This window comes from Phocoena phocoena, chromosome 7 (assembly GCF_963924675.1).
Source record: "Phocoena phocoena chromosome 7, mPhoPho1.1, whole genome shotgun sequence".
Classification (NCBI taxonomy): domain Eukaryota; kingdom Metazoa; phylum Chordata; class Mammalia; order Artiodactyla; family Phocoenidae; genus Phocoena; species Phocoena phocoena.
Window position 1 is genome coordinate 67,995,580 of NC_089225.1, and position 11,140 is coordinate 68,006,719.

Consider the following 11,140-nt stretch of genomic DNA (forward strand, 5'->3'; position numbering starts at 1 on the left):
GCTATGTGTATACATATATCCCCTCTTTTTTGGATTTCCTTCCCATTTAGTTCACCACAGAGCATTAAGTAGAGTTCCCTGTGCTATACAGCAAGTTCTCATCAGTTATATATTTTATACATAGTAGTGTATATATGTCAATCCCAATCTCCCAATTCATCCCACCCACCTTTACCCCCTTGGTGTCCATATGTTTGTTCCCTATGTCTGTGTCTCTATTTCTTCCTTGCAAACAGGCTCATCTGTACCATTTTTCTAGATTCCACATGTATGCGTTAATATACGATATTTGTTTTTCTCTTTCTGACTTACTTCACTCTGTGTGGCAGTCTCTAGGTCCATCCACATCTCCACAACTGACCCAGTTTTGTTCCTTTTTATGGCTGAGTAATATTCCATTGTATATATGTACCACATCTTCTTTATCCATTCATCTGTTGATGGCCATTTAGGTTGTTTCCATGTCCTGGCTATTGTAAATAGTGCTGCAATGAACATTGGGGTGCACGTGTCTTTTTGAATAATGGTTAAAAACTTTCTTTTTTGTGGTTTTACAACTTTATTTTATAATCAGCTGTTAGCCCTCATCCACATTGGCTGTAGATCTTTGACAGTAGTGATAGGTACGTAGATAACCAACATATAGAGCTTGCTTGTTTGGTGAATCTTCATCCTCGTTACACTTTCTGGACAACCACACATGGAAACAGTATGGGACATTCCTATTCCTTTGGCCCAGACAGCTTTGTTGAGCCTGGTGTGAAAGTGCACATCTGGAGTTCCCATCTCCTTCATGGCAAATTTCCAGATCTCTCTGAGTGCCTGAGGGCCCCACTTCTTGAAACCCACTTCGTGGATGAGCTGGTGAATGTCAAGGATGTATCTTCTGGTCTCTACCTCCTTGATGGCAGAACCATTCTTCTTTGCCTGAGCCATTCTCCGGGCCCAGGTTGGAAAGGAAGAGAGTGAGGTATTGTGGGAGAGGGAAAACATTTTTAAGTTATTGAAAACTCTTTGTGCTTATTGTTGTTAATGCCAGCATCATAGTTCATTGCATAGGTGTAGCATGATTTAAATATACAGGGCCCCATTTTCAGATGTTCACAACTTTTTCTTTCATCTACTTGCCATTCTAATCCATACTTAGAAAAGTATCCTACATTCAAGTATGATTATTACACATGTCATAACCTACCAATACTCACAGTTTTCATGTTTTCAGTTTTGTCACACCAGGCTATTTCATGAAGAAAGTTAAATTGGGTCTGAATAAATGTAGGGCACTGAGAGGCGCCCTCTCCACCTGCTAAGGGATGAGAACTTGGATACCCTATTAAAAGCAACTGCATTCTACTCCAACAGCCACTCAGTGCACCTCTCTGTGATCTACTACCCGGCTGCTATTTCAAAACTTCTGCTCTAGTATTCCTGATTCCAGACTTTTGCTTGATGACTAGGTTTTGTCTATTTGCCAAATCTCTTCTGATGACACCTCATTTGTACTATCTGCCTGGATTTTCATTTTCCTTTAGACGCTGTATCTCTGTCTGCTGCATTTCCTACAGCCTGGGTGCCAGTCTCAGCCCACTCCTGTGTCCAACATGGGCCATTCCAGGTATAACATCAGGTAATCTCCCTGAGAACTCCTGTAGTATGTTTTACTTACTTGGATGAATTTTGTTCAAGTGTCTCCCATACTTGAATTTTCCAGACTCTCAGGCCTTTGACACCAAGCATGATATTTGGGGGATAGTTTCACTGTTTTCCTATTGGCTGCAGAGCCATATTCTACTTGTTCTGGTTGCTCAAAACTACTTTCCAGGGGCTGGCCTCTTTTCACACTCTGCTTTGCCTTGTTTCCAGATGACATTTCTAGAATATTTGGACTCTGTGTCCTATTTGACCATCATTTATGCTCTGTACTTTGAAAGCTTCTTTCCATTCCCCTAAACTATGACTTTGATTTGGACTTTGCATACCCAGGCTTCATGAGACTGAATTTGCAATATCCAAATTTAGCCTATGATATTTGACCCTTTATCCTGGAAACTGAAAACCTGTCCTAGTTTACCACCCATCTTGCTAGGTTTTTACTAATTCCCCTCCTTCCCTTAGGATTAGCTTCCTTGCTGTCAATTTGCCACCTTTACGGGGGAGAGGTATATTGGTAGATCCCAACCCCTGGGTCTCTCTAGTTTGCTAGGAGCCAACCATGACAACCAAAGCTGCTATTGCATCTAGCAGGGAGAGATTCACCAAGGTAATTTGGTGATTTGCAGTAGTCCTGTCAAATTGTTGCTGTCATGAAGTGTCAACGGTCATGTCAGAGATCAATCCCAGGTGAATCCTGACAATACCAGTGATAGCATTCAGCCAGTAAAGGTTTACATTATTCAGATTCTGCTACAGTCGGCTCTCTTCTTCTCCTCCCTAACTATTCCACCAATCCTGACAAACAGGCTCTTTATAGATGATTACCCCAAACTGAACAACAATGACAACTGAGAGTTTGCTCAGGTTTATTGCTCTAGAGGACTGTCCATAACCAGATTACGGAAACACTGTTACTCTGTGCCATATCCAGGTCAAGGAGCTAGATTTTTTTATAGCAAACTTCTCTTATGAGGTTTGTTGTATTGGACATTTAACAAATACTTCATTGTCTTCCGGTAATACAGTCTCCAGTGTAAGGACCTATAAAGGTTATTGTTAATAAAAACTTATCATTTTGCCCTTCTTGTAGATTAGCATTATTTTGCAGGTATTTATCTCTGCATTCCCAGGATCTCAATGCAGCTATACTCATATTGTTCCTTCCCCACTTTTTGTTATGTCTCATGAAAGCCATCTCATGCATAAAGTGCTTAAAATGTCAGCAAACACAAAGAAGAATAGAATGTGAGAGTTATGTGGTTGATGCCATATGCTAAACTGTAGTGAAATGAACGCGCTATATCTGTCTTTCTAACTAATCCTGATTACAGGGCAAATTGTGTCTCCTCTCTTCCAAATATGCTAGAACCTCTGAAAAGGTGTTTATTAAAATCTGAATCGTGCACCTAGGGGTTTAAGTGATCTTACACAGCTAACAAGGACTGGCCTTGCGTTTTCTGCTTTTTGTGTTTTGAGTGTGTGATTTGATTTTACTTTTTGTCAGGGAACCAGACCTGGGAGAGTCAAGGGCACTAGCTTAAGCTGGGCTGTCAGCGTGAAGCTGATCACACAGATAAGCAGCTCTGGAAGAATGTCTGAAGTTAGTCATCAACTAGAGAAGGCAGTTTGGTCACCCTTTCAGGCCATAATTACATTCTATTCCAGTGACCAGTGGTAATTAATTGTACTTTGTGCCCAGTGTAAAAATAGGCACATACAGGAGAAAGCGCAGTGTCTGGTAAATGCCATGGGCATTCTTGGAATTCAGAATAGTTTCTTTAAATGGTGCAAAGGAAGTGGAAACCTCGATTTCTTCCAGAATGATATCAAGTTGTAACAGGCAGCTGACCTGTAATAGTGCCCTCCCCCCCACCCCCAAATGAGCCTTTAAGTTAGGTAACCTTTCGTAACAAAAACAGAAGCTTTACAAAATAAAGCATTAACATGGCTTATATTCTCTCAAAAAACATGTGAGTTGTACAGGCTACACAAAGCTTCACCTAGATAAGCACTTTGGAAGAAAGGCAAATAAATGTGCAGACCATTTCAGATACATTGAAGAAAGCTAGAATAAAAGAGCTAGAAGAAACAACTTAATTTGATCTTTTATTTCTTGATGGAGAAACTGAATTCAAGGAAGGTATTAGGACCTGCATAAGGTGAATGGCAGAGGTTGGATCCAACCAGGAGCCTCTGAAAGTGAATCAAGAGCTCTTTCTACAATATAATACACCCTCATAGCATGGAATGAGGAATAATTAATTTTTCCATAGTCTGGAACTCTAGAATCTAGAGCCTAGGGGAATTCAAAAGCAGTTAACATTGTTTTCTTTAGGGTTAGACTTTTCATTTCTTCCTTAATTCAGACATTTTCATGCAGCTAATGGAAATAAGACTGCAGAGTCTTTTTGGTTTTTTTCTTGTTGTTTTGTTTAAAGTATTCTAGACTTTAGCCATCACAGTACTAATGCCATGATTTTTGACATATCTGCATATCAACTCTACTACGTACTTTTTTTTTTTTTTTTTTTGCAGTACGCGGGCCTCTCACTGCTGTGGCCTCTCCTGCCACGGAGCACAGGCTCCGGACGTGCAGGCCCAGTGGCCATGGCTCACGGGATCCTCCCGGACCGGGGCACCAACCCGTGTCCCCTGCATCGGCAGGCGGACTCCCAACCACTGCGTCACCAGGGAAGCCCCCTACGTACTTTTTTATAAAAGTATTTAAATTTTATTTTAAGAGGATATATATCCCTACCATAAATGGAAAACAAAAGGAAAGAAAACAGAATCACTTGCCATAAGTAGAAGGCAACATTAGAAATGAATACAAAGCAATGTTACTAAATTCTCAGTAGATACTGTTGTCTCCCCTAGTCCAAGGCCTGCCTTCTTTGTTAATAAAGGAAGATTAATACAAATTAGCACCAATCTGAGACTTAACTTTTGTTACAATCAGAAAGACTGAAAGAAAATTGAAAAGGGAGTAAAATTCTTACTGTGATTCACTTAGCTAACACTTCAAATAACCTCTTTAACCACTGGTTTAGTTTGGAGAAAACTACTACAGTGAATGCATTTACTACCATTAATACTTAAAATTAAGGTCCTTTAGGATTCTATTATTCCCTGCAAGTATCACATAAGAGGCAGTATCACATAGTAGAGTCCCTGGATATGTTTAAATACATGGTAGCTAAGGTATATGCAGGGTTTCACCTCTAATTTGATTTGTTTGGCTTCATATCCTGGCTTTACTACCAATTATCTGTGTGACCATGGACAAGTCATTGTTCTCTAAGCTTCAGTTTCTTTATCTTTAAAATTGGAGTAGTGATAGTATTTGTTGGGGTGGTTACAAAGCTTTAAAGGTCTAATGCATATAAAAACACATAATGAGTGCTTAATAAATGTTAGCTTAGTTATTATTATATTGTACAGTGCAATGCTATACTGTGGGCTCCATAAGAAAATGTATATAAGCCTTTCATGGCAGGAAGAGTAAATTACCATAATTTAGAACAAATACATTTTTAGGTAGCTACTTTGTATGCAGGACAGATCAGGTTAACTTCCTCCTCTTCATGGGAGACTTCTGCTGCCTAAGAGCCACTTTCCACCTTTCCCTCCCCAGGCAAAAGTTCTCTGAAAGGGCACACCAAGAACCCACAGTTAAATGTTTGCACAGCAATTTGCCACCCACCCGATAACTGTCTTGTTGTACTTCTTCTGAGCCAGCTTTTCATCTTGGCAAATGGGCCCACCCAGGGTCATGGGCATGTGTGGGCTTCTTAAGGTTGTTTCCCAGGGCATGGTGATGACTGCTGGAGCTGGTGAGGGATGCAGGTCAGTTAAAGGTCTGTTCACAGATTCTAGAATGTTTGGGCCCAAGGGAAGGAATGGAGCAGAGAAGTGATGGAGGGTATAAGCTAGGCATGAACAAGAGAAAAGAATGCATGATGAATCAAGTGGACCAAAAAAACCCAACAACAGCAACAAAAAGCAAAAACAAAGAAAACCACCAGGATAAAGTTTTAAAAAGAAAAAAAAAATCTTTCAGTAAAAAATCCAGTGTAAGGTACAAGAAACCCAAAAAGCATTCTTGGAGCTAAACAATACTGCAGAAAAGATCGTGATTTAAGGAAGATGGCATAAAAATTGATGACACTAAAATGACATAATTAGAAGAAAAAAGAGGAGGGTGTTTGGTTAAGAAGCAAGGCTTTTTATAGACATTTTCCACAGCTAACTTTATGTCAGCACCTGTCTGTTTTGTGTAAACATGTGTTATATGCATGCTATATTCTTAGTAGTAGCTTTGAAGGCATGCTTTTATTTTTGTTGACATCTTTGTGTGAAAAACAACAAGAACTTAAAGATTTGATTTTCTTCCCTAAGTCACATTTCCTGACTCTAGCCAAGCCTCACAAAGAGTAATGGACTATAAATTACAGTTTTTTCCAAGCCAGACTGACTCTGAGGTGGTGGCTGTTTGGTTTCCATTAGAAACATTAAGAGAAATAAATTATTTTGGACTCATGGGAAAATGTGTGTTACAGATATAAAATTTCCAAATTTGGAAAATATTTGGTGATCTAATAGTTAAAATAATAAAATCTATTGCTCTCCTCAGTTGCTTAGAAAGCATAATTGAAAGTGGACACATTGAAAAGACTGTGGTGACAATCCTTCCACACATCAGTCTCTCAAGATTACAGTTAATGTGTAATAAAGCACCATGTCAATTTAAAACAAAAAAAAAGCTTTGCCTCCCAGGTAGTTGATAATAAACATTAACCAACATCAAAGTGGATGCATCAAAGACAGTGGTTCTCAACACTGGCTGCACACTGGAAGCAACTGAGGAGCTTTAAAAAATACTGACACATGGCTCCCACCACCCACAATTCGGATTTAACTTGGATGGGATACAGTTTGGGCATCAAGAGTTTTAAAATCTCCTCAGCTGATTTTAAAGTTCAGCAAAGTTTGAGAAACACTGAAAACTTTGCCACTGTGGGCCCAGGGACCAGCAGCATTGCTATCATCTGGGAGCTTGTTAGAAATGCAGAACGTCAGGCCCACCTCAGGCTGCTGAACTAGAATCTGAATTTTGCCAAGATCCCCACATGGCCTAAATGTACATTAAAGTCTGAGAATCAATGCTCGAAGGAATTCTTGTCTTTGATAATTTTTTTCTTTCTATAATGTTAGACAGTAATTACATGATTAATAAAAGATGAAAGAAAAATGGTTCAACTTTTCTTTTCAAAAACTCAGGAAACAGACTTTCATATCTCTGACATTCTGCAGATAATAAAATGTGGATGATATGAAGTAAGATCCATGTTTGTAGGGTTGCCAGATAAAATATAGGATGCCTAGTTAAACGTGAATTTCAGATAAGCAATGTTTTTTTTTCAAGTGAAAGTGGGTTACGAATATTGCATGGAATACACATATACTAAAAAAAGTATTCATTGTTTATCTGAATTCCAAATTTAACCGGGCATCCTGTATTTTTATTTGCTAAATCTGGTAACCCTACATATATTCCCAGGAGCGTCTCTTTGCTCTCTAGGCTCTCAGTAATAAAGGGGAAATGATACCATAAATGGCCAAGTGGCTGTCTAGACTGATTGACTGTAATGTTGTTTCTCATCCCGCCCAGACAGCCAGGACTGTGACATCCCTAAACTGGACTGATGACTCACCCAACTGGGAGAGTAATGGGAAATTTACTTGCTGATTCAGGAAGACATAAAACTTGGCAAACTTTTCCTTCAGCCTAAACCAAAAGAAAAAGATTTCCAAAGTAAATGTTAAATACAGTACAATATATAAAACACTTTAACTTGAGGCAGCAGCAAATTCAAGGGCTTGTAATAGCATGTTTTCCATTAGTTGACTAAAAGACATTTTCATGGTTTGTTCCACCATTGCACTCAGAGTTTGGTATTTTTCTTTAGAATTACTGCTTCTTAAGCCCCCTCAGAGGCCGCTCTCCAAGAATACATTTTAGATCCGTTTTCTCAATACTGCATGTAGTTTGCAAATAAAGTAGCACATTTTTGAGCAGAGATGGGGGTGTGGATTTGATGGCTACCCTCCCTTTGTCACTGACTCACAACAGGCTTTGCAACTATAGACAAAGCTGATATCTCAGTCCTTCCTCCTGGAATGATTATTTAGTTTTACACTCTACCTAATTTCTCAGGTTGTCTTTAATCCTTCTCTATTCTGTCCTACAATTTTACTATTTTAAATTAAGACCACTTGTTATCAAAATCACTGAAAGATTAGCTTTGGTAGAAGAGGAAACTAAATTTACGTTAGCCAATTCTGACCTTTTGGTTTTTAATTTGGAAAATTTTTGACCAGAAAAGTCTGAATAAAATAGCTGTGAAAAATATGCAATATTAGTGATTTTTAAAAAATAATTCCATAGTTGATTTTGAGTAGGTTGAAAACGTGAGTGTAGATACCAACACTTTTTTTTGACAATCCTGGTTTCAGGACCTGAAAGCAAATCAACTTTTTTCTAGCAAATGCTGGCAGAAACTTTCATTTAAAAGCAAAGCCCATGAATAACATATTCTAGAAGTTTCAATCTCTGCAGACATGATGATGAAGACTGAAAGTATTAAGTACCTCATATATACTTAGCAATACACTATGGTGTGTTGGGGAGTATAGCTATAAATGCTTTGCAACTCTTCTATCAAAAAATGAAATCAATTTCCCATGCTTTGAACCTGGTCTGGCCTTGTAACTTGCTTTGACTAATAGAAGTGGCAGAAATGATGTGCCAGGAAAGCCTAGGCCTCAGGAGAGCTTGCAGCTTCCACTTGTGCCCTCTTGGAACACTGCCTTGAGAATGCCATGTAAAGAAGCCACCCCTAGTTTGAGGAGCCACAGGAAAAGAGAACTGAGGCACCCCACTGACAGCCAGCGCCAACTGACAGATATGTGAGTGAGGCCATTTTGGACCTTCCAGGCTAGAGTGATGTTGCATGAGTGAGCCCAAGAGAAACTGCTGGTCAATGCACATAGAATCACGAGAAGTAATAAATCATTGCTTTCATCCACTATGTTTGGGGGGTAAGGGGAGGATTGCTACTTAACAGTAAGTAACTAAAGCTCCCAAAGGAAATTGTTAAAAAGGCACATCCCAGGTCTTCTTTCCAGAAATTCTGATTTAGTAGGCCTGGCTTGGGATTCTGATCACACTTTTCACACGAGGACCCATGGAGGCGATCCTCAGACCAGCCTTTGAGAGAATGTCCTAGTGAGATTTTCTTCAGCACAGAGCAGGCCTGAGGCAGGTGGCCACATAATTGTGCATCAGCCCTGCAAATGGTGCTCTTGCATTTGTGCAGTGCATATTTACATCAACACATGCAATGGCCAGGTACAGATAGAAACTTTTTTTTAATGTTTGCATAAAAAGATAGACTGTATATATGTGGCTATATATACATATATTTGTTATATATATATAACATAAAATAGAAATCAAAAATGTTATTTTTAAGCTTCCCCATTTGCCTAATATGGATTGATTGAGGAGGGGGTTGAATAGGGAAGCAGTAATAGCACAGACCTCCTGGGGGAACAAAAATTTGGTGGGAGTTTTTTTTTTTTTTTTTTTTTTTTGCGGTACACGGGCCTCCCAATGCCGTGGCCTCTCCCGTTGCGGAGCACAGGCTCCGGACGTGCAGGCTCAGTGGCCATGGCTCACGGGCCCAGCTGCTCCGCAGCGTGTGGGATCTTCCCGGACCGGGGCACGAACCCGTGTCCCCTGCACTGGCAGGCGGACTCTCAATCACTGCGCCACCAGGGAAGCCCAAGTGGGAGATTTTTGAATGAAATTGATATGGGCTAAAGTCTTGAAGTAAGAGAGGGTAGGTATTTTTTAAAAAGCAGCACAATTGAGGCAGAAAGAGAAAAAGAGTGTGCAGGTTTCTTAGAGCGTCGTGAAAGGAGGAGGCAGGAGAATAGGAAAGACAGATGCTCAGGGAGGTTTATCGGAGTGAGGGGCAAGACCAACTGCAGGTGAATATCCTGAAGCTGCTCTAGAAAGACAAAGGCAAATCTGCTAGATAGAAACAGCTGAGTCTTTTACTTACGTGTACGTGCCGCGATGGGTGCATCATGAACCCTAGCAGGCTTGAGTCTTTAAAGCCTTAGCTTTATTCGGCTGTGCTGGATGATGGTGATCCTAGGAGCGTCTGGGTCCTGCTTTTATCCGTCTCATATATGTGATTTCTGCTAACGTGCTATTGGAAGAAAGGGTTCCACTGCCAGGAAACATTTGAAAACCAAGGAGTTAAAGCATGAAGGCAATGTTATTTAATTGAAGAGAAAGATGATCAGACCAGTGATATTTTAGTTTCTGACATCACTGCTTCTCAGTGGCAGATATAGTCAAATTCAGTCTTCTTATGATTCTCTTTTGTTCTCAGGAGGTGATGGGAACCCATAAAACCTTCAACAACTGCCATGTCCCCGGGTCCTGTGGTGAGTTCAACCTGCATTTTCTTTGCCACAGTGAAAGTGAAATAACTTGTGGTGAAAACCCCAATTTCTTGTATAGTAACATAACTTCTCAGAAGTCTCCCTTTTTAGGAGCTGTTTGTGAAACTTAAGTTGCTGAAATAGAGTAAGAGAAAAATCATAGATACGTACAGAAAGTTGTCATTGAAGATCCTCCCTGGCTTTTTACGGGCTTGAAGGCTCTCTGACACTCACCAAATTATGATTTTTCCCCCTTTCTCTTGGGAAAAAAGTAGAATTAGCTGTCACTCTTAGGAAATCACATAAACATATGTGTGTGTTTGTCTAGAACATAAATTATACATATTGTAATAAGAGAAAATATATAGTATTTGTGTAATTACAGTGAGAATCTTTTTGTCTATAAAGTATGATAACTTGCAACTTAACACATCTGCATTTATCAGGATTGGCTAGGATATATTTCAGTATCAAATTAACTCAGAACTCTCAGTGACTTAACCCAGCAAAAGCTTATATTTCACTCTATTGCATGAGACACATTTAGTAAAAATATGATATAAACATCAGGTTTTTAATTTCTTTCTATATACCAAGAATAGCATGAGCAGAAAATAACACAAATTATGCTTTCTAGCCAATAAATTGCCTATGAAAATAATGGTAAGTTTTTCTGTCAAGGCTAAAACAAATTGTCTCTAAATATAGTAGCAACCAATGTGTGGTGAGGACAAGAAACAATTTTCAAGCCATCATAGCCACAAAACTAAGATTAACTGAGGAAATGACTTGTTAGATTGACATAGTTTTCACAGTGTCTAAAGACAAATTTGTCATTTATCATATAAAGAAAAAGTTTTAAACCAACATTGCCTTTGACCACCACAAAAATATTACGCCAATGATCAAGTAATTTTCACATGTAGTTTAAAACTAACAAAACCAGATTTATATGACAATAAGGACTGGG

The 11,140-nt window shown here is 39.3% G+C and overlaps 1 pseudogene; it reads right to left on the reverse strand.

The window, feature by feature from the left end:
- Positions 1-570: 570 nt before the first annotated feature.
- Positions 571-936, reverse strand: LOC136125401 (large ribosomal subunit protein eL31 pseudogene; annotated as a pseudogene).
- Between the last annotated feature and the right edge of the window lie 10,204 nt (positions 937-11,140).